At 36.9% G+C, this 21,120-nt stretch overlaps 1 protein-coding gene across 2 annotated transcripts in view; it reads left to right on the forward strand.

Moving 5' to 3' along the window:
- The first annotated feature begins 504 nt into the window (after window positions 1-504).
- Window positions 505-21,120, forward strand: part of LOC117339345 (5-hydroxytryptamine receptor 4-like) — a 99,370-nt gene continuing 78,754 nt past the window's right edge. For both annotated transcript variants that reach the window (XM_033900883.1, XM_033900885.1), the window contains exon 1: window positions 505-858. The gene's annotated coding sequence lies outside the window, so the exon portion shown is untranslated. The remainder of the gene's footprint in view (window positions 859-21,120) is intronic.

The following is a 21,120-nucleotide window of genomic DNA, read 5'->3' on the forward strand; positions in this document are numbered from 1 at the left end:
TAGCTCAGGATGGCATACGACGGCCATCCCTATGTTGTTCAGTGAGGTAGTCACCAACTACTACAAGGAGACCCCCGCCTCAAAATGAACCTGACTGTTCACAGTAGCGATAAACCCAACAAACAACATACAAACATTGCACTGCGTCACGTAGAATGTACAAGATATAGGAGTATATTTCCTTGTAGATGTTTTAGATTATGTTGGTTGTATCAGGCTCATTTACATGTAGATGCAAAGTTAAGATATGTTAACATACGTCTACAGTTAGCAGAGATAATTATTTTAAATAATTAGAAGTAACATTGTATGACATTGTTAATACCAAATTGTATGACATTCAGGTTTCTGCGTAGTTATTGATAATTACGCGTTGTCTGTAAACATGCACGGGGTATGCTAGTTTACACGTACATCGCCGTTTATACTGTATGTGCATGTATACACACACACATACATAAGTATAATGTATTGATCAGAGGGATAACAATGTCGGCCTATCGATACACTCCAGCACTTCCTCATTGTGTCCTAACACGGGTAGCCGTCAGTGTAACACGGCGACAGGTACATTAACCCTGACAATTGTGTCAGGTATACCGGATAGGGGGCCAAACTACAGTACTACGGTACGTCAATTGTCAAAACACGTGTCCCGACTATGCTTCCTTCTAATAACTGTTAAAAACATACCATTTGAAGTCTCTGGATTAACTTGAACTGTATCTCTCCCCCCCAGAGATCATCATTCACCGTGACCATTCGAGAGAGATTGGATTCTGAGGCTGTGTTTTCATTGTATGTACCACGGATTAAAGTGTGCTCCGAAGTCTTCAAGGCTGTATACATATCGTACAGGTAAGCTGCTTTTAATTATCACGTGTATCAATTATCACATTTTCGTACATTCTTTAGTTTTTTTCATCGTCGGAATCCCAGGCCGCTCTGCTCTTATACTGTATCGTTTAAAACAAGCGAAGTGTCTCGTGTGTTTGTTGTTGTCTGTTGTGTTTAAGATAACAATAACCAGTGATTTATATATTTCCTAAGAATACATACATAGCATATTGTAAATTAGGTACCTTCTTGCTTTATAAGAATGATAACATATGCATATTTGGGAAGACATCAGATATGGACCTCTGCAGAATCGGACGGTCTCCTCCGTCTTACAGATGTATCATAAAACTGATTTTATCTCCCAATTGTAACATTAAGAACCGTTATCTGTACACATTTTTCTCCTATGTGTACAATGTACCTCCAATTCCTATAGCTTTAATTTTATGAGCAATTGTTATCCACCATAACACTATGTCATGATTCTAGGTTTTGCGTTACTCTGAACCATTTATATATACACACAACGTTATTCAATGTAACTCGCTTGTTCTCTTTATGGTTCAGAATCTACTAATGTGCTTCACGTGCTTTCGAAATCCTCTATTGAAAATTATTAAAAAGTTATTGCACCGTCCCATACAGGTTGTGATATTACTTTCAGCTTACTTTTAGTTTGCTCGCCTCCTAGGTATCAGGAGTCCTCGAAGGACGACACAACTGAAAGGTGCTGTTAAACTCATGTTTGGATCTACCGCATCTAACTCTAAATTGTATATTGTATAAATGGGTTGATGTATTGTTATACTGTCCCAGTGTGTGTCAGACCCACGTTATATATCAAATTAACCGTATTGTTAATGTTGTCTGTAGTGTCAAACAACCATTCGATACTTTGATGTGACAGGTTTTTCGTTGTACTATATATATCTTTTTGCGTTGTCGCCAGCATAAACGCTCTATTACCGTTTATGTAACCGGAAGTCCCCGAGCCGTTCAAACGGCTATTTCCGGAAGTGAAAAAATCAGCAAACACAAATCCAGAAAAACGTTGAATTCCACTAAAACCACTATCCCAGGAAAGTCCAGAGTACGTCTTCCGTATATGGAAGTACTGCTGTGTTTCGACTCTTCTTGTTAATGACACAGTATTAGATGGCATGACTATCTTTTTTGCTGGAAATGCTATGACAGTAAATCCTTGCGTGTATTTAGCAGGTTTCATAACTGATTGGAAATCATAACTATCACGGTACACGTTTACTGCCATTAACACGTGATGTAATGTATGAATAAATTATATCTGCATTAGACGATGATTAAGTTGAAAAAAGTGACACCCATTAAAATGCATTTAGATTCTAGATAAATATTACATGTACAGTTTTGGCTAAGTAATTGAACTGCGGTTAAATGCAAGTATGTGTATCGTATAACTTGTCGGCAGAAGGCCCGTGGTTTACTATACTAATAACAACACTTATCTATGTCACTATCTAGTTAGATACTGTAAATCAGTTTATCGTTAACCGGAAAAAGTTAGAAGATTTCTAATTCATTCAGGATCAATTTTAACGATTGTCTATGTTATAGAGCCATACCAGTATACGTATCGGTTTACCTTTTCGTTATTGCCCCATTTCGGGAGAAACATCTACAATGTAACTGCTACTTATGAGTTAATCTAATTCAAACAGAACACGATATTCTCTTTTTAATTTCTTTAACGAATTCTTTCTATGAAAATGTTAGCCCCTCTACCAGCCAATCGAAATCGACGTTACAAACAGCGATGTTTAAAAGTCAGCCAATAGAAATGTTTGTATTAAGCAAGATTGAATCTTAAGACCTCATGTAAATTCCTTTTTACCGTCGACTCCTGAAATCTAAACGCACACACATCTACCCCTTCCCGTAATATCTAATAGGTTACGACGGTATCATAACTTGTACACTTTCGTTGATAATGTTTTCGAAAACAAATTACGTAAGCAAAGATAAACATAATCTGATGTACGTTTGGAAGGCATATCTTGATCTACATTAGAAAATCCTGTAACTACCAGAAAAACCCCACTAATCGGTATACAGGGAGCGTGCATAATTGACTGTATCTAACTACACTTCAGAAAGTGGTGGCGACAGTCGGTCCCATTGTCTGTGGTAGGGACGCGCTAGATAACAACGAGACTATTCTGTACTTCAGGAACTCTATCTGTCTTCAAGCATCTCGGTGATACTGATCAGGTCTGCCAATATAGCTCCACAAAGTCCATCAAATTTGGTACGTTTTACCTCTATATCTTCTGCTGGCATCGTGATTAAGTCATTAGAGCGCCTGGAAAACAACACGTCTCTCACGGAAACTCAAAAGCACCAACTTGGTTCATGGGAGTCGGACATTCCTGTAGACACGAGGTTACCTTTCCGTGTCCTAATGGACAAGTAGGATGTGTCAAGCAATGTTTCGTGTGCTTCCAATGACAATACTTCACGTAATTTCATTTGGGGAGGCATGCAATCTAGGTTTCCTTACAACACATTTTGGTCACGTGATGATTATTGCGACGTCATCGATCTCATTGAGACAACACTGACTTAATTTGCGAACGGACGTTAAGAGGATAGATTAACTAAATGCGACTACTTAATTAAATTCACATTTTCTCCGTTTTCTTAAATGTACCCTACAATTGATAGATAATGAATTACTCTTTGTGAGATTATATATCTATATATATATTACCATACAGTCATGCGACCATTTGTGATGTCACTAATTTGATTGCGATATAAAAAAGTTTGCACTCATAAAACCTTCAAGAACTAGTACTTAAATTGGTGACGCTATATATGACGTCATATTGCATGTAGTACCTGTTACATTAATCATGTTTAGTGTGTGAGAATGCCACTATCTAGAAAATGACGTTCACTATGACGATTCAAAGACATTTTGCGTTCTCCCAATACTGACGACTTCATACAAGAACAAGATAACAATTCAGGTGTGGGTTGTAGTAGAGATGTCCATTTGGTATCGCTGTTATTGATAAAATATGATGCGATCTTCTGTCTGGGTTAGAGTATGAACAATCACTCGCGTGCACGAAGGAGCGCTCTTTGTTACGTAACGTTATCTATGTATATACAAGCATCTGGTTTACACTACGGTAATGAGAATTTGGTGTGCTCCTTAAAGGTTTATTTATATACACCGCTTATCTATATTGGTTTGACCGTGCGCGTGCATGTTGCACGCGACATCAACTGGATACACTGTAGGTACAGATAGGTAAATATATAGCGTAATGTGTTGTAAACAGATACTCAAAATATTCTGAAGTTGTAAATGTTTTTCAACAGGCATGTAACCCCTTGGTAACTCGTCAACAGGCATGTAACTCCTTGGTAACTCGGCAATAGACTTGTAACTCCTCGGTAACTCGTCCACAGATTTGTAACTCCTTGCATTGGTAACTCGTCAACAGACATGTAACCCCTCGGTGACTCGTCAACAAACATGTAACCCCTTGGTAACTCGTCACTAGATTTGTTACTCCTTGGTAACTCGTCAACAAACATGTAACCCCTTGGTTACTCGTCAATAAACATGTAACCCCTTGGTTACTCGTCAACAAACATGTAACTCCTCGGTAAATCGTCAACAGACATGTAACCCCTTGGTAACTCGACAACAGACATGTAACCCCTTGGTTATTTATCAACAGACTTCTAACACCTTGGTAACCCGTCAACAGACATGTAACTTCTTGGTAAGTCATCACCAGACTTCTAACCCTTTGGTAAATCGTCAACAGACTTGTTACTTCTTGGTAACTCATCACCAGACATTTAACTCATTGGTAACTCGTCAACAAACCTGTAACCCCTAGGTAACTCGTCAACAGGCACGCAACTCCTTGGTAGCTCGTCAACAGATTTGTAACCCATTGGCAATTCATCAACAGACTTGTAACACCTTGTAAATCGTCAACAAACATGTAACCTCTGGTAACTCGTCAACAGACATGTAACCCCTCGGTAACTCGTCACCAGAATTGTTACCCCTTGGTGACTCGTCAACAGACTTGTAACCCCTCGGTAACTCGTCAACAGACTTGTAGCCCCTGGTAAATCGTCAATGATCATATATAGCTGTAGAAGTTGGTACTATGATATACAGGGTCGTACACAGATGAACACAACTGTATTAGTTAGTACCGTAATATACCGTGACGTAAATAGATGATGAACACAGCTGTATAATTTGGTACTGAACTATACCGGGGTGTAAACAGATGATGAACACAGCTGTATAAGTTAGTACTGTGATATACAGGGTCGTAAACATATGATGAACACAGTTGTATAAGTTGGTACTGTGATATACAGTGTCGTAAACATATGATGAACACAGCTGTATAAGTTGGTACTGTAATAACAAGGACATAAACATATGATGAACACAACTGTATTAGTTGGTACCGTAATATACCGTGACGTAAATAGATGATGAACACAGCTGTATAAGTTGGTACTGAACTATACCGGGGTGTAAACAGATGATGAACACAGCTGTATAAGTTGGTACTGTGATATACAGGGGTGTAATCATATGATGAACACAGCTGTATAAGTTGATACTGTAATATACCAGGACGTAAACATATGATGAACACAGCTGTATAAGTTGGTACTGTGATATACAGGGTCGTAAACATATGATGAACACTGCTGTATAAGTTGGTACTGTGATATACAGGGTCGTAAACATATGATGAACACAGCTGTATAAGTTGGTACTGTAATATACCAGGACGTAAACAAATGGCGAACACAGCTGTATAAGTTGGTACTGTGATATACCGGGGTGTAATCATATGATGAACACAGCTGTATAAGTTGGTACTGTAATATACCAGGACGTAAACATATGATGAACACAGCTGTACAGGTTGGTACTGTGATATACCGGGGTGTAATCAAATGATGAACACAGCTGTATAAGCTGGTACTGTAATATACCAGGACGTAAACAGATGATGAACACAGCTGTATAAGTTGGTACTGTGATATACCAGGACGTAAACATATGATGAACACAGCTGTATAAGTTGGTACTGTAATATACCAGGACGTAAACATATGATGAACACAGCTGTATAAGTTGGTACTGTGATATACCGGGGTGCAAACAGATGATGAACACCGCTGTATAAGTTGGTACTGTAATATACCGGGGTGTAATCATATGATGAACACAGCTGTATAAGTTGGTACTGTGATATACCGGGGTGTAATCATATGATGAACACCGCTGTATAAGTTGGTACTGTGATATACCGGGGTGTAATCATATGATGAACACAGCTGTATAAGTTGGTACTGTGATATACCGGGGTGTAATCATATGATGAACACAGCTGTATAAGTTGGTACTGTAATATACCGGGGTGTAATCATATGATGAACACAGCTGTATAAGTTGGTACTGTAATATACCGGGGTGTAATCATATGATGAACACAGCTGTATAAGTTGGTACTGTAATATACCGGGGTGTAATCATATGATGAACACAGCTGTATAAGTTGGTACTGTAATATACCGGGGTGTAATCATATGATGAACACAGCTGTATAAGTTGGTACTGTAATATACCGGGACGTAAACAGATGATGAACACAGCTGTATAAGTTGGTACTGTAATATACCAGGACGTAAGCTGGTAATGTGACGTCACATGACAATTTCGGACTAAAAACATGTGCATAAGGATTCCATAGATATACGGGTACATGCGAAACTACATTGTACATTCATTTAATTGTATTGGGCTGTTTTTTCAAAAGAAGAAGGAAGTTTTTGCAATAAAGAAATGACTCCTATTGACAGCCTTACACGACGTGTACTGTAAAGACAATTAAACCCATCCATATCAGATAATCGCATTGTACGGAAAATAGACTCAGTGGACCGTGGTTCAAATCTGTCTGTCATCGGAAAGACACATATTAGGATGGCACTAGATCAATCTTAGGTGAGCTGAGGTCATTCAAGGTAACCCCATGTCACGCCTATAACCTGATTTACGTCACAGATACAATGCGTTACGTAAAATGATACCGGTGGGGGGCGACACGACCGACGCCATTTTGTAGAAGTATGAAGTCATTGAGTGCGAATAGATCAGTAAACCAATGGGGTCCAGGAGAGGGTGGAACGTAACATAAATTATACAATTGTATCTTACTAGTTCGATAAAATTCGCGTGGAATTCTTATTATTTGATTAATCATAAGCAATAGACGATTGCATCATTACTCTTTTTGCACAAAATGGTGCTTAAGTCTGCTTTAAATGAATATTTTTGCATTTCTCAGATTGCAGCACATAAGATACACGATTTGATTAGTTCAACTCCCGTTCTTCAAGAGACCTGACGACATTTTGAAGGTTTCGAACATTACAATCTCGTACCTGAAGTGTAATAATATCAGTACAATGCAGCACTGACTTACCTCCCCTTGTTTGACACACTAGAATCAGAAATATTCTAGAGACCAACATTAAAAAAAAAATATTATTAATAATTTTGATATTCTAGAGACATAAGCCAGTCTTGTACATGCACGTACTTATGAAGTTCCGATGATTTTGATTTTAGAAACCCTATCTGTACCTCACTTAACATCCATTATTCCGCCATGGTTATTATTAACGGTTTAGCGTCCTCTATTACGGCCTTTCGGCGTTTCCGTGGACCGATATTGAGTTATATGTCATTACAATGTATATTGGTAGTAACAGTTCCACACATCAGTTCCGCTATACGCCTCATTAGGCTATCGCGCGCCGTGTGTAAGATAAGCACTCTATCTACCCTGATTGGACGACAACAATGAAATAAACGTTGTCGTCAGGCGAGCAAATCAATCATAGCTAATAACGAGATCATCGTTGCTTTATTTGATAGTAGTTTTTGTTTGTTAGAATTTTTTTGAATCCTTTTTTGATCATACAAGGGATAAAACGCGAATTTAAATACAAGAGATGAGAAGTTGTATATTTACATAAACTTTACAAACTGATTCGGCTTCTGTGAAAGGCGCTCTCTTTGCATTATTTTCAGGATGTGACAACTGTCAATGGTACATTTTGATGATAGATAATAATGAGTGATTTGCGATTAATGTTGGACTATTACAGTGTGCAATACTACATCTCTTCTATTGCCTATTGTATAAAATTCGTAGCGTCTCAATTTTACAAATATATTGGCGTCAGCACTCATTCAAACATACATATATGTATGAAGGTTTAAGAAAACTACTAGAATGAAATATTCTGTTAAATTCAGAATACTTCTTCTTCAAAAATGGTTATATAAGCGACTACAATGTGATTTACTACATTTACGACGGATTGCAAAAAAACCCCGATTTGATTATGAACATATACTGTATGTCTTTGAAACAATGCGGCTTATACTATTGAAGCACGACACTTTATCACTAGCCCTCCACCTCTGGGTTGCGAGTTCGAAACCTACGTGGGGCAGTTGCCAGGTACTGACCGTAGGCCGGTGGTTTTTCTCCGGTACTCCGGCTTTCCTCCACCTCCAAAACCTGGCACGTCCTTAAATGACCCTGGCTGTTAATAGGACGTTAAACAAAACAAACAAAACTATTGAAGCCTTTTGTTAAATTGTCACTTCATCTGAGAATGGTGTATAAATTCAATGAGTTGTTGGACATATGACTTCGGGCACCTTTACAACAGTGACGCCATTATCACTTTGTTAGAAGGTAACTACCATAGATGTCTAAATTGTGAGTTCAATGAAATGTTAAGTGTTTAACCAAATCTACACTTACTGTCACAAAATATTGGCTTGGCCTGGGCAAAATCAGAAGTTTGACCACTCAACCTGGAAAAATGGCCTTGGTTTGACCTCTAAAACACGACTTGAAATTTGACTCCACAAACATTGTTTTGGTTTCAAAGAACGCTTGACCATTCAAATGATGTAGCCTAGATAGAAGATGATAACTCTTCCGGAACACCTGGCCTCGTTTTCCTTGTCCATCAATGATATCCATGTAAATCGCAGTCAGTTCATACTTTGTCTTCAATGTATCAATTTTGATCGAGAACTACAAGTCGGTACATATGTGGATATATATATACAGTCAAACCTCGATGATTCGAACTTCGTTGATTCGAAGTTCTCGATGTATCGAACTTTTTGCTTGGTCCCGAATTTTTTCACTATATAACACTACTAAAGAACCTATGTATGATTCGAATTTTTATAAATCGAAGTTTTCGATGTATCGAACTTTTTTCATGGCCCGTTAGCTATGTAATTATAGGTACAAAATGTAATTGGCATCTCATGATTAGAACAAAAAATTTACCTGTACTGACCACTGGACAGGTGTTTGTCGTGACAAGGGGAAAATTTGTCCCCATTTTTATTTTCAATCTTTTTAAATGATCTAGAAAATTTCTTAATATCACATGACTGTAGAGGTTTATCTAATTTGGCGGGAAAACTAGAGACAGAGCTACAAGTTTATCTCAAGTTGTATATAATGTTATATGCCGATGATACCATTCTACTTGCAGAGTCAGTAGAAGATTTACAAACACAACTTAACGTATTTCACACCTACTCAAAATTGTGGCATCTTAAAGTTAACATTGACAAGACTAAGATAATGGTTTTTGGGAGAGGAACGGTGTCACGAAATATACAGTTCACCTATGATGGCAATAATTTAGAAATTGTGAAAAATTTTAAATATCTCGGGGTTTGTTTCACTAGAAATGGTTTTACACATTTGAATATCAAACAATTATATGAAAAAGGCCTTAGGGCCATGTATGGCGCTATTTCAAAATGCAGAAATCATAATCTGTCCATCGATTGTAAAATGGATATTTTTGATAAAGCAATCAAACCGATTATACTATATGGCTGTGAGGTTTGGGGGTTTTGTGACACCAAGCTCTTAGAACGTCTACATTTGAAATTCTGTAAACATATCCTTAGATTAAAAACATCTACACCAAACTTTATGATATATGGAGAATTGGGAAGGTTTCCATTAAGTATAAATATAAAAGTTCGTATGATTGGATTTTGGGCCAAAATGATGGTCTCAACTCATAATAAATTGAGCAACAAATTTTTCCAAATTTTAAGACATTATAATGCTCAATGGTCTAACTATATTAAAAATATTTTTGAAGAATGTAATTTATTAGATGTTTTTGAAAACCATGAATTTACTAGTATACGCTGCTTAAAAAATACTGTTTTTCATACCCTAAGAAATTTGTTCATATGTAATTGGAAAAATGACGTTTTCAATTCTCCGAAAGGGACCAATTACAGAATTTATAAACATGATTTAAGTTTAGAAAAATATCTACTTGACCTCCCTCCTAAGCTAGCTAATTCCTATTGTAAATTTCGAACTTGTAACATTAAATTACCAATCGAATACGGAAGATGGAATAACATCCCAAGAGAAAATAGAATCTGTAGTCTGTGTAACCTGAATGAAATAGGAGACGAATTCCATTATCTATTTAATTGCAGCGATCATCAAATAGCATTAAACAGAAAAAAATATATATCTAGATACTATTATGAAAGACCAAGTACATTCAAATTTAATACACTTTTTAATTTTGTAGTAGACGATGAATTGAAATCACTTGTGAAATTAATTAAAGAAATAAGTATACGACTCAACAATATTTAAGATAATCTCTTGCTTAACAAATGTATCGATGTATTATATCATATGTCCTGTACAAATTTTGTATGTATATAATTCTCTACACTTTATATGTTTATGAGAATAAAATATTGTCATTGTCATTGTCATTGTCATTGTCATTGTCATTGACCCCCGCGGCAAGATTTCACACATCTCCCACAAAAGCCCCGACTGACAATAGGGATAACGATAGCGTGTGTTGTCTACTCCTGACCATAGGATTAATTAATAATCAGACCAAATTTAAAAATGATTTATGGATGAAAAGTATCTTTTATTTTGTTGGTCATTATCATAAAAAAGTCGACCTATTGTCAACCATGAATAATTCGAAGTCCCGCTCTATCGAAGTTTTTCTGCAAGTCCCTTGAACTTCGAAACATCGAAGTTTGACTGTATATATATACACTTCATAATGTGCAACTCCTAAAACATACAACACGATTGAATGTGCTACGTAACGCCATTGAGTTCCTTAAATCGATATAAATATAGCTTAATGATTCTTATCCAATATTCTGGTTAAAAACTGCTGATGATACACAGTGTATTTGCTATGTAAAAAGATCCGCCGTCAGTTTGTCTAGGTTACCAGCCATTATGCGATACAGTTTCACACCTGTTCCGAGAGCGGTGTTGTGTAGGAAGCTGAGCTCTCTTTTATTACATAACCAGTCTACTTGGTTGTGTTCCTCTGTGTTGACTTATAACACAAACTATCAATTATACAAAAATGCATTTTTTTCTTTGTACTTTATGATAGGTTTCCATTTTCGTCTGGAAAGCCTATGCTTTCAGTAAGAAGTATCTTTTATTTTACATATTAAGACAGAAAATGAGAATTTTGGTAAGTTTTATCACCTATGCATAATGTTTTTGAATTATAATCAAATAAAGACTAAAATGAAATAAATAATTTACGACTTAATTTCGGTTTCCGCCTTGAAAACAATTATTTTTTCTTCCGATGTTTCTCTAAAATTAAAGCTACAGACATTGAGCAAAAGGATTCTGGGTAAATTTTGTTATGGATATGGAGGCCATGTGAATTGACGCGTCATAAATGTCCATGTATAGAATGTATGTATCGCACAACGTTACACGATAGAATAGATGTGCGATTGTATGGTGTAGGCGAATGTTCACACGATGGCCAATCGAAACGAAGTGTTCAACAGAATCGAGACACTTTGATGCTGCATAGATAAGAATATTCTTAAGATCTAAATATGTCAATGGGCCAGTTCCAATGTTGTTGTTTTGCAAAGCTCCCTTAGTATAATGGCCAACGCGTTAAAATTGTGCTTAGGAGGCCGGAGTCAGTACTTACAAGAACATTTGTGTATCGGTGTTGTATAACATGATAAACACAAAGGTGAAATCCGTTTTGTGATTGGACAATTTATAGGCTTCTGTTAAATCGAAATATTAATATAAATTTTCATTAACATTAGTTGACAACATTAGGAGTGTCTTTACGCATTCTAGTTGGAATATTAAACAATCAAAGTACTGAAAGTTCTTAATTGTCCGATTTTGGTATGCAGGTGTAACATGATCACAGGGATAGGTAGATACTTACCGACCATAGCAGGTAAACACTGAGAGGGACACAACCAGATTTTTTCTTTGGGCAGTAGTGCCTTTATTTCGAAACTCATAACTCTAAAAATAACTATCATTCACATCCATGTATCGACATGTGTAGAAAGTTTTACTCTTTAAATTGATACAATGTATATGGGATCTCCTTGGCAGCGATAATCCAACTTGAATCCGGTAAAACAGTTTCGACAATCTCGATGTTGTAAAGCGTGGTTTGACCCAGATACCATTTTCCAACCGAAATAACAGAATCCCTAGGCATGTATTACTGTGCAACAGTATTAATCCACATTGTTTTAGCTAAAACGCTTTCAAAATTACCGTTCCCTCAATAATGACCAAAATTAAACTGTCCAGCTCCCGATATCAACACAAACGCGGCCTTTCGTCCAACTATTGTGTTATACATGTGGCGCATCGCCTATCATCCTTTAACTTTAATTCTTGACAGTGGAATGTGTTTGTTTTAATATTTTTATTATATAACAAATAATTCCTCAAATTATACACATAGATTTTATGCATAAGTGAAGCTGTAATGGACAATTGGATATAGTAATATAATATAAGCATGATATACACGTATTCATGAAACAAAACTTTGTGATTTGTAATAGACGATATTGTAGGGATAATGATGGTATGAGACACTGCTGTGTATGTTATCGTACAGATAGTGACGATATTATTAGATACTGCTGTAAATGCTGTTTTCTGGTTTAGTTAATGTATTAATATTTATCAATAACATTAAAAAAATGCAAAAGTATCCATGTGCATGAAGTTGTAAGCCTGGATATTATTTTAGGATATACTGTTTCATCTAAATAGATTTATAACATGCATGTCTAAGAAGTATATCATTTTAAGTTTAAGATAGATTCTTGGATGTCTGATAATTTTTAATAGAAACGTACAAAAAAGGCATTGCAGTATATACATATATAATCTACACTTATCTATAATTAACATATAAATGTATATTCATTTATCAATAAGATTCATATGAAATAAAAGTTGATAACTCAGTTCACTTGAAGACTGAAAATTGGTGCTCAAGACACAAGTTCACATAAACAATTATCCAAAGTTATTATTCAACTTGAGTTAAAATTTCTTCAATCAATTCATAATATACCCATATCACAAACTTTGGAAATTGTCAGCTCTACAGTACTTTCAGTACTTTGATTAGGACATCTGGACCATTTGGTACGGGAGGATTGTGCTGTAACGACTTAAACAAGACTTTGTCCGTGTCCCTCCCTAACATTTCCCTGTATACCGTTACCAGTAATCAGATTGACCACATTACTAATATAAATGTATGGTGGATATTGAATGGCTTCACGTTGAAAAGGGGGCCGCGGTGGCCGAGTGGTTAACGTGTCCCGGCACTTTATCACTAGCCTTCCACCTCTGGGTTGCGAGTTCGAAATCTACGTGGGGCAGTTGCCAGGTACTGACCGTAGGCCGGTGGTTTTTCTCCGGGTACTCCGACTTTCCTCCACCTCGAAAACCTGGCACGTCCTTAAATGACCCTGGCTGTTAATAGGACGTTAAACAAAAACAAACAAACATCCCGTTGAAAACCATATACAGTTTATACATATTCTTGACACGCGTATGACATAAAATCGATATTTTCCGAGTACGAAGCACAATTAAAAGAAATGTATATGATCTTTAACCAGGCATTGGTTCAATTTTCTATTTCTTTCTTTTTATATTCAATACGTAATCTTAACCAACGCTTCAATGCGATGAATTGAAAGCACTTTTCTTATTAATCAACATCAATCACTAGCGATGGTAAAAGACTTGTCAATAGTGATGATCTGAACATTAAGGAATCTATTGATGTTTTCTGATAATTCTTTGTTAAAGATATGATAAGAATCAATCTTGACTTTGTTTCGTTTTTAATTGCATACTGCATTTTGCATTTACCGCTACATTGACCATTCACATACTTCATCTTGACCAGTAACGCCACCTGTTGCGTCATATCCGGGGCCAAAAGAATGTTATACGGCTTTGCCGAAAAATGCAGACCAGACCGGAAATCTAACCCGGGTCCTCTGAACTCTAGATTGACGGTCTGACCATTTGAGCTACCTGCCTACCAGCGCTTAGCCTAGTCTGATCAACTTATATCTATAGACTATTTTACGGTATATATGCTCGTGCATCGCTGTACCTTAAATCCATATCACTATTCATAAGAAGAAATCGGAGTCTGATGAGAAGAGAAATCTACAGGCATAGTCGCTTTAATCAGCATCAAGTATAGTATTGTCTGGTTGTGGTAATGTACTACAGTTTAGATGTCAGACATACTTATGTGACTAATGGGTTTCGCTGTCGGATTACACCTTACGTTTGGGTCGTACAACAGTTTGTCTATATATAGCATTTACTCCCCAGTTCGGCCTGCCCAGCTAGGTGATACATATATCTCACTTTCATCATTAAGTTTCTAAATATGGTAACACTGTCTATGGACATTATCTCACATCGTGTCCCAAGAACAATTATATCGTGGAATTTCTCCTCAAATGTGTTCGTGATGATACCCGAGTGAATTCTGGCCGCAGATCGTGTGCCGCCAGCTATCCCGGCATGCCCTCTGATTGTTACGTAATTGAACATGTTACTATTAAACTTCGCGACATTTGACTTACGTTTAATAGTCGTGACGTCATCGTCGTAGATAAGAGCATGGATGCAAATTGTCAGCTTAAGCGTAAGGTATAAAAACAAAAGAAATGTTTAACAATACCATTGTTTATTGCGGTTGTGTTTTTGTAAGATTAGCGGTTAGAAAGGAAGTCAATGTAGGCAATGCCAGACTACCAATGCAATAGTTATACTGTAAATAGGCACCGTATGTGTATTTGAAGCTAACCTATGTATCAATTTGGTGTTCAATACGACTCAGACGTTTCCTACATCCTGGAATGATATGGATTACCTCTATTAAAATTTACATGTACATCCACTCGGTGATTCCATGTATCTACCAAACTAACAGTGCGCGAGCCCATCCATCTAACGCCACATACTGACAGCCTCGTTCTGAAAAGATGTATGCAGTCTCAACTGCCGGCAAAGACATCCAACAAAACATACGGTGAAACTAATGTCTTCTTCACCAATTTGTTAAAGTTATCAAAGGTGTAAACATCACTGCGAGAATTGACCTTTACACGCTCTTACCTACTTTACAAGTATGGACTTTTTACGTAAATTGTTAAAGATGCTACAGTGCTGACAGCCTATACACAAAAGTGTCACAAAAGTGCATAGAATCGCACTAATGGTATAGACATATATCTAATGCACACAACATTTAAAAACAGATTCCTAATATGATCATGACCCATAATTACCTGCCCATGTAGTCTGTTTGTTTTTCGGGTCATTTTAAGGCCGGATATCTTTTTTGTAGTAGCTGGTGGCTACCTCACTGAACAACATGCAGGAGGCCCGTCGCATGTCATCAAGAGCAATTAGGGTAAAGTATCTTGCAGACTGGCTCGTTTCTCAGCTTCATGAGAAACAACAAACTGCTACGGGTAGGGAACGCCGCACCACGTACCTCGGCTTTTTACCTGAGCTATGGCGGCCACAGTGCCAATATAGAGGCAGAGTACAAACACATTTAATCCAGACACATTTAATTATCTTTTACATATGTGACTTTAAGGTTAAATGTTTAAGATGACGGTAAGAGCGATGAGTATGCAACTTTAGGTAATGTTTAAAATACACACAACGGCCTAGGATTGTTTTCAATCGATTGTAAATACTCCCTGTCGGACTGACTTGTAGCATCCTTAAATTACATACTCGACGTTGTAGCACACGTGTTTACTGTGCTACAAACGCCGATCATCGCTGACTAATTGAGATACAAACACCGATCTCTCCAATTAATTAGTTCTCAAGTAACGGTACAGTTACGGGTGGCTACCAGAATCCATCTCGTTGATGATATGATAAACGCGGAGAGGTTCCGGGTCATCGATCAAGGAACTCCGGGTGTGACACGTACAGATAAATGTCGCCACGGTTTAAACACTGATAGGCCTAATGGCGGACGTAAAACCCGTTAAATGTAAAAACTGATAGACAATGTATACAATATGAACATGTATCTAAACAACACAAGGAAGGGTACGCATTATCTTTTTTTTTTTTTTATCTTTCAACGAAGTCAAATAAAGCCAGAAAGATTGTTTTATTTTTATCTCAGGAACTCCATAGGGACTACTTCAAGTAAACTGTTTTGATATCAACGTTGATGTTATTGAGGAAGGTGCGCAGAAAAAAAAAAAAAAAAACACGCAGAAAACAAAGCAAAAACTAATTACGTTTGAGTTAAATACTTGTATAAATCTAATGCAACGACTGGAATTATTTTCCAAACTTACCATATATACGACTTTTTTTATATGATAAAACAAGTGGAGTGTTGATGTATATACATGTATGTCTCTGATTAGCGTTACAATTACGCGATCCAGACATCGATTTTTGTTTATCACTTCGCATTATTATCGAGATGTTTGTGGTGCTTAATTTACTGTATTCCAATAGAGTCTACCCTCAGCATTTAAAGCTTCAATTATGCAAAAAGAAATTTATTTCATATCAACAATCACTAGAATATATTTCATTTCCGTTGGCCATATCTTTTAAAGGTGCGTTCGATTCAGATGTCGTGACAACAGTGCATCAGCCGTTCGAAGGGAAACCGTGTGTGTCTACCTGCAAGCGATTTATTGAAAATCGAAAGAAAAAGGTATCAAAGTGTTTACGATGAAGGCACATCCATAACAGTTTAACTGCCTTTAGGCCGAGAAATCGATCGCGTATCGTGTAAGACATGGCTTTATATCGGCGAGGATTTTGTTGTAAATTCGTCTGTCTGTAGAAGATAAGGCATTTCCGGTCAGGCCTGCAGATGTATCTAATATTCAACCCGGAACGGACCATGATGCATTGAATCAACGTTAAGATGTAGGTAGACATAGCCAAGGTTTAACGGTGGAAGTGTATGTTACCAGAGTTGAGAATTGTTTGTGAGTTGTCAGTAATGAAGTTGAACTATAAATATAAGAAATTAAATTGATAACCTATATCAGTGATGATATCCAAACGTGTCACGTTTAATCCTTATTTATTTGACATCAATTGCGAAATAGATTCTATCAACTGATATTAATCACCCTTGTCGGTCTACAAGGAAGCGCGCAAGGGGTTTTACTGTGGTAGAATACCGGACTACCAGAGAAACCCCAAGGAGAGACCACATTGTCGGACAGGTGACCCTATAACCTCTCACGTCCGATAGGGGAATAGAACCATGGGTGGCGTTTGTGTTGCCTCTGTGCCACCCAGACACCCATTACACTTTTTTTTTATATAGTTTTAATGAAGAAAAAACTAAAAACATATCTGATTTAAGGTAAAAACTGATTTGGTTACAATTGTATTTCTTAGGTCTACAAATATTGATTATTGTAATTTTTATATGATAGTTTTGAATGTGAAAACCTTCAGTAAAGCAATGAATTTCTCATATCTTCTGGGAATGCCTTTTCTAATTAGCTATCTTTCAGCTAATGGCGAGATCATGGGCCTTTAATGACTGACAGTTCTGCTACGGTACCGTAAACTCTGTCCACAAGGTAATTACACACCGGTAAATATAGCCTGCTATCCTTGTTAGTTTGAATAATATATGACCATAATGTATGACTTATCTTAACGCTCCCGGGCGCGATGTTATTCGTGACGTTTTAGTTCATCTGTGACGCCATATTTTATTTTCTAAATACAAAATGGGTCGTGAAATTTGCAGCTAACTAAATGTTTCATCCTTCTAAAATAGTGATAGGTAATTTGTATTATAAAGCGACAATGTTTATAAAACAAAGTACCTCTTAACCACCACTTTTTGGCCTGAAATGACTCAAATTGTCGATGTGCCGTGCAATCATTTTTGCTGGTGAGTTGGGTCGAATTGAGTTCCTATGATCACACAAAACAATATCTACCGTTTAATATTTAATTCCGTTTCGATACTTTCAATGAATTTGAGATTTAAAGCGTGGATTATGGGCTATATATTTCATTTTAAGACAGTATTAAGTATTTGTGTATACTATTGATAAGCGTGTCGCAATATCTATGCGGATACTTAGCAGCCGTGTAAATAGTAACAGGATCAAGGACGAACGGAGACTGGGCCGCTTTCATTTATCCGGTTGAAATGATCCAGGTGGCCCCCACCAAAAAACCCGAACGTATTGGATCGGAAGTGGGCAGATATACATTTTGTAACTTGTGGAGCCCACACACACAAAAAAAACACATTTTCAGATAAATGAATTATGAAAAAACAGATAATTTTCAACCAAGTAAGACTAGACTTTCCATTCCATTTGTTCAAGATGTCACCTTTAAATTTGGTCCTTTACTTCAGGCCGAACCATTTCAAACAAACAGACACGGCTGCCATATTGTGCCTTAGAGGGAAGCATTGAAGACACACATTAATATGCTATTATTTTCAAACGCATAATAGATAACCTTTATATCGATCATTAAGAAAGAAGATGCCATTCATTTGAAATTGAATGACTCTGGTATGCTTTCTCATCATCTAACTTCGTCATCGAAAAAAATGTCAAAATTTGAACGTTAATTAGTCATTTGATATATTAAAACTATGCTTTGTAAAATTACAGTTTAATTTTATGTCAACAAAATATTATCATTTTGCGTAACATTGTATAAATCGCACTTGTTGGCCCTGATAGTAGAAAATCCGGGCGTGGTCAAGCAGGTGACCCGATACCTTCACGCGCGATCGGGGATGCGAACATCAGTTGCCTTGGTGACAGGCGAGTTCGCTACCGACTGAACTACCCGACGTTCATTTCTGACCTGCTTACTTGTACATACAGAATTTGATCAGGTAACGCGTAAAAATAGTAAAAGGAGTTGTCAAGTCTAGTTTGGGATTTGTTTTGGATATATTTCTGAGACTTTACAGTGGTGACCGGGTATGCTATCTTCATTTTGGATGACGTGATTCACAAGATTCTGACACCGCAAAAGTGTCCAGAAATACCCACACATTGTTTTATTATACCCACATCAATGAGTCCACCTCTCGAACCAGTGTTCATATAACCTCTAGTTTTCCCAGGTCCTATACCGCCCCCCCCCCCCCCCCCCCCCCTAAAAGAATAAGATAGTCTTTCAGTTTATTAACTGTCGTTTTTGTTACTTTTTGTGTGTAAGCACTGTCGTTTTCAGAAAAAAATCCTCTACAGCACTTCTCCATCCCAAATATCGAAACTTGTAGATGTGGCAATCTGTGTCTGGTTCGAACGCTTACATTCTCGAAAGCGCTTTCGGACTTTATTGTAATAAAAGGGATGGCGTTAGTGACGATCCGAACGGATGTGACAAATGTATTTTCCAATCAGAATGGACGAAGCAAACAAAAAACAAAAAACAAACAAACAAACAAACAAACAAACAAAAACAAACAAAAAACGCGAAAATATGAATGCGCTCATTCCTGGTCAATAGAACTTTTGACAATCAACTTGGTTAATAGCATTTTTGGTGGATGTGGTTCAAATAGCATTTCTATTGTCTAGTTTATATATAGTGTAAAATAAGGAGAGAGATACTAATCGGCTGTAGTATAAGTAAGGTACATTTATGTTTATGAAGTATGCCATTCCATGTTATTGGAGAATAACATGCGAAATATTGTGATGCTTGTTTCACTTAAAGCAAACATACATGTATATTCTTATTAATCAAAAACATATTGTGTACAGATATATTTGTCTCGCCAGCTACTTACAAACTTACACAGGATAGTAAAGTGCATCTTATAGAAAATTTCAATATTTCTAGTTCTATTTTCAATTCTTGAAAATATTTTCGCATATCAACATGCCCTCACTAGATTTTGCACCAGTTTAATTTATAAGATTACATACAGTCTGATAGGATAGTAAGTGGAAAAGGCCTAACCAAGCTTGACCGTCCAGCGTGAAGTGCTTACAACCATTACTGACCAATAATGGCGGCTGCTGCTGCTGCTGTCTAATGGGACCTTGCTGTGTCGGTATTGTAGTGTAAATAAATAAATATACACAGCACTATAGAACAACAGCAACTACACCTGGTGGGACCCCTGTTAGTAATGGAAGATTTATACCAGCATTGCCCTATCATATCGCGTATCAATTGTACTATTTCTATACCTGTTTTCACCCGTCATTGGGGCGGGATGGATTAATAGCTTATGACTTATATTTAATTGGATTTTTCGTATTTGGCTGTCGCTAATCACCAATGAATATCCGAAATATCGTGCAACGCTTTGTGTTTTTGCTTTGCTGTGTTATTAGCTAGGTCTCTCGAGAGTTTTTGAACCGTCAATTAATAATGATACGAAAACATGGCTACACGTTATAACTTGACTCTGTCACAGTGCAATATTGACAGCAGTTTATAAAATGTATCGTATTTTCCCGTTTATGCTGGAGGTATATCATGGTATGTGATGGACCATACGAAAAGCACTTTACTGGATCTTTTTTTTTTATCAGAATAACATATCTCTTCGATCACAAGGCATTAACATATTAATGTGAAATCGAACGCGTGAAGACGTCAGTTAAGTGGGTCCAACGAGTTAAATACACACAGCAGAGAACAGTGATATGTGGACCAATGAAAAGGTAAGAGGCAAAATGGAGGAACACGGACACACACAAAACGGTAAGAAGGATTTTGATCGTTTAGAACGAATCTTTAGCACCCTTAGTTTTAAAGTTAT

Source organism: Pecten maximus, chromosome 12, assembly GCF_902652985.1.
Source record: "Pecten maximus chromosome 12, xPecMax1.1, whole genome shotgun sequence".
Taxonomy (NCBI): Eukaryota; Metazoa; Mollusca; class Bivalvia; order Pectinida; family Pectinidae; genus Pecten; species Pecten maximus.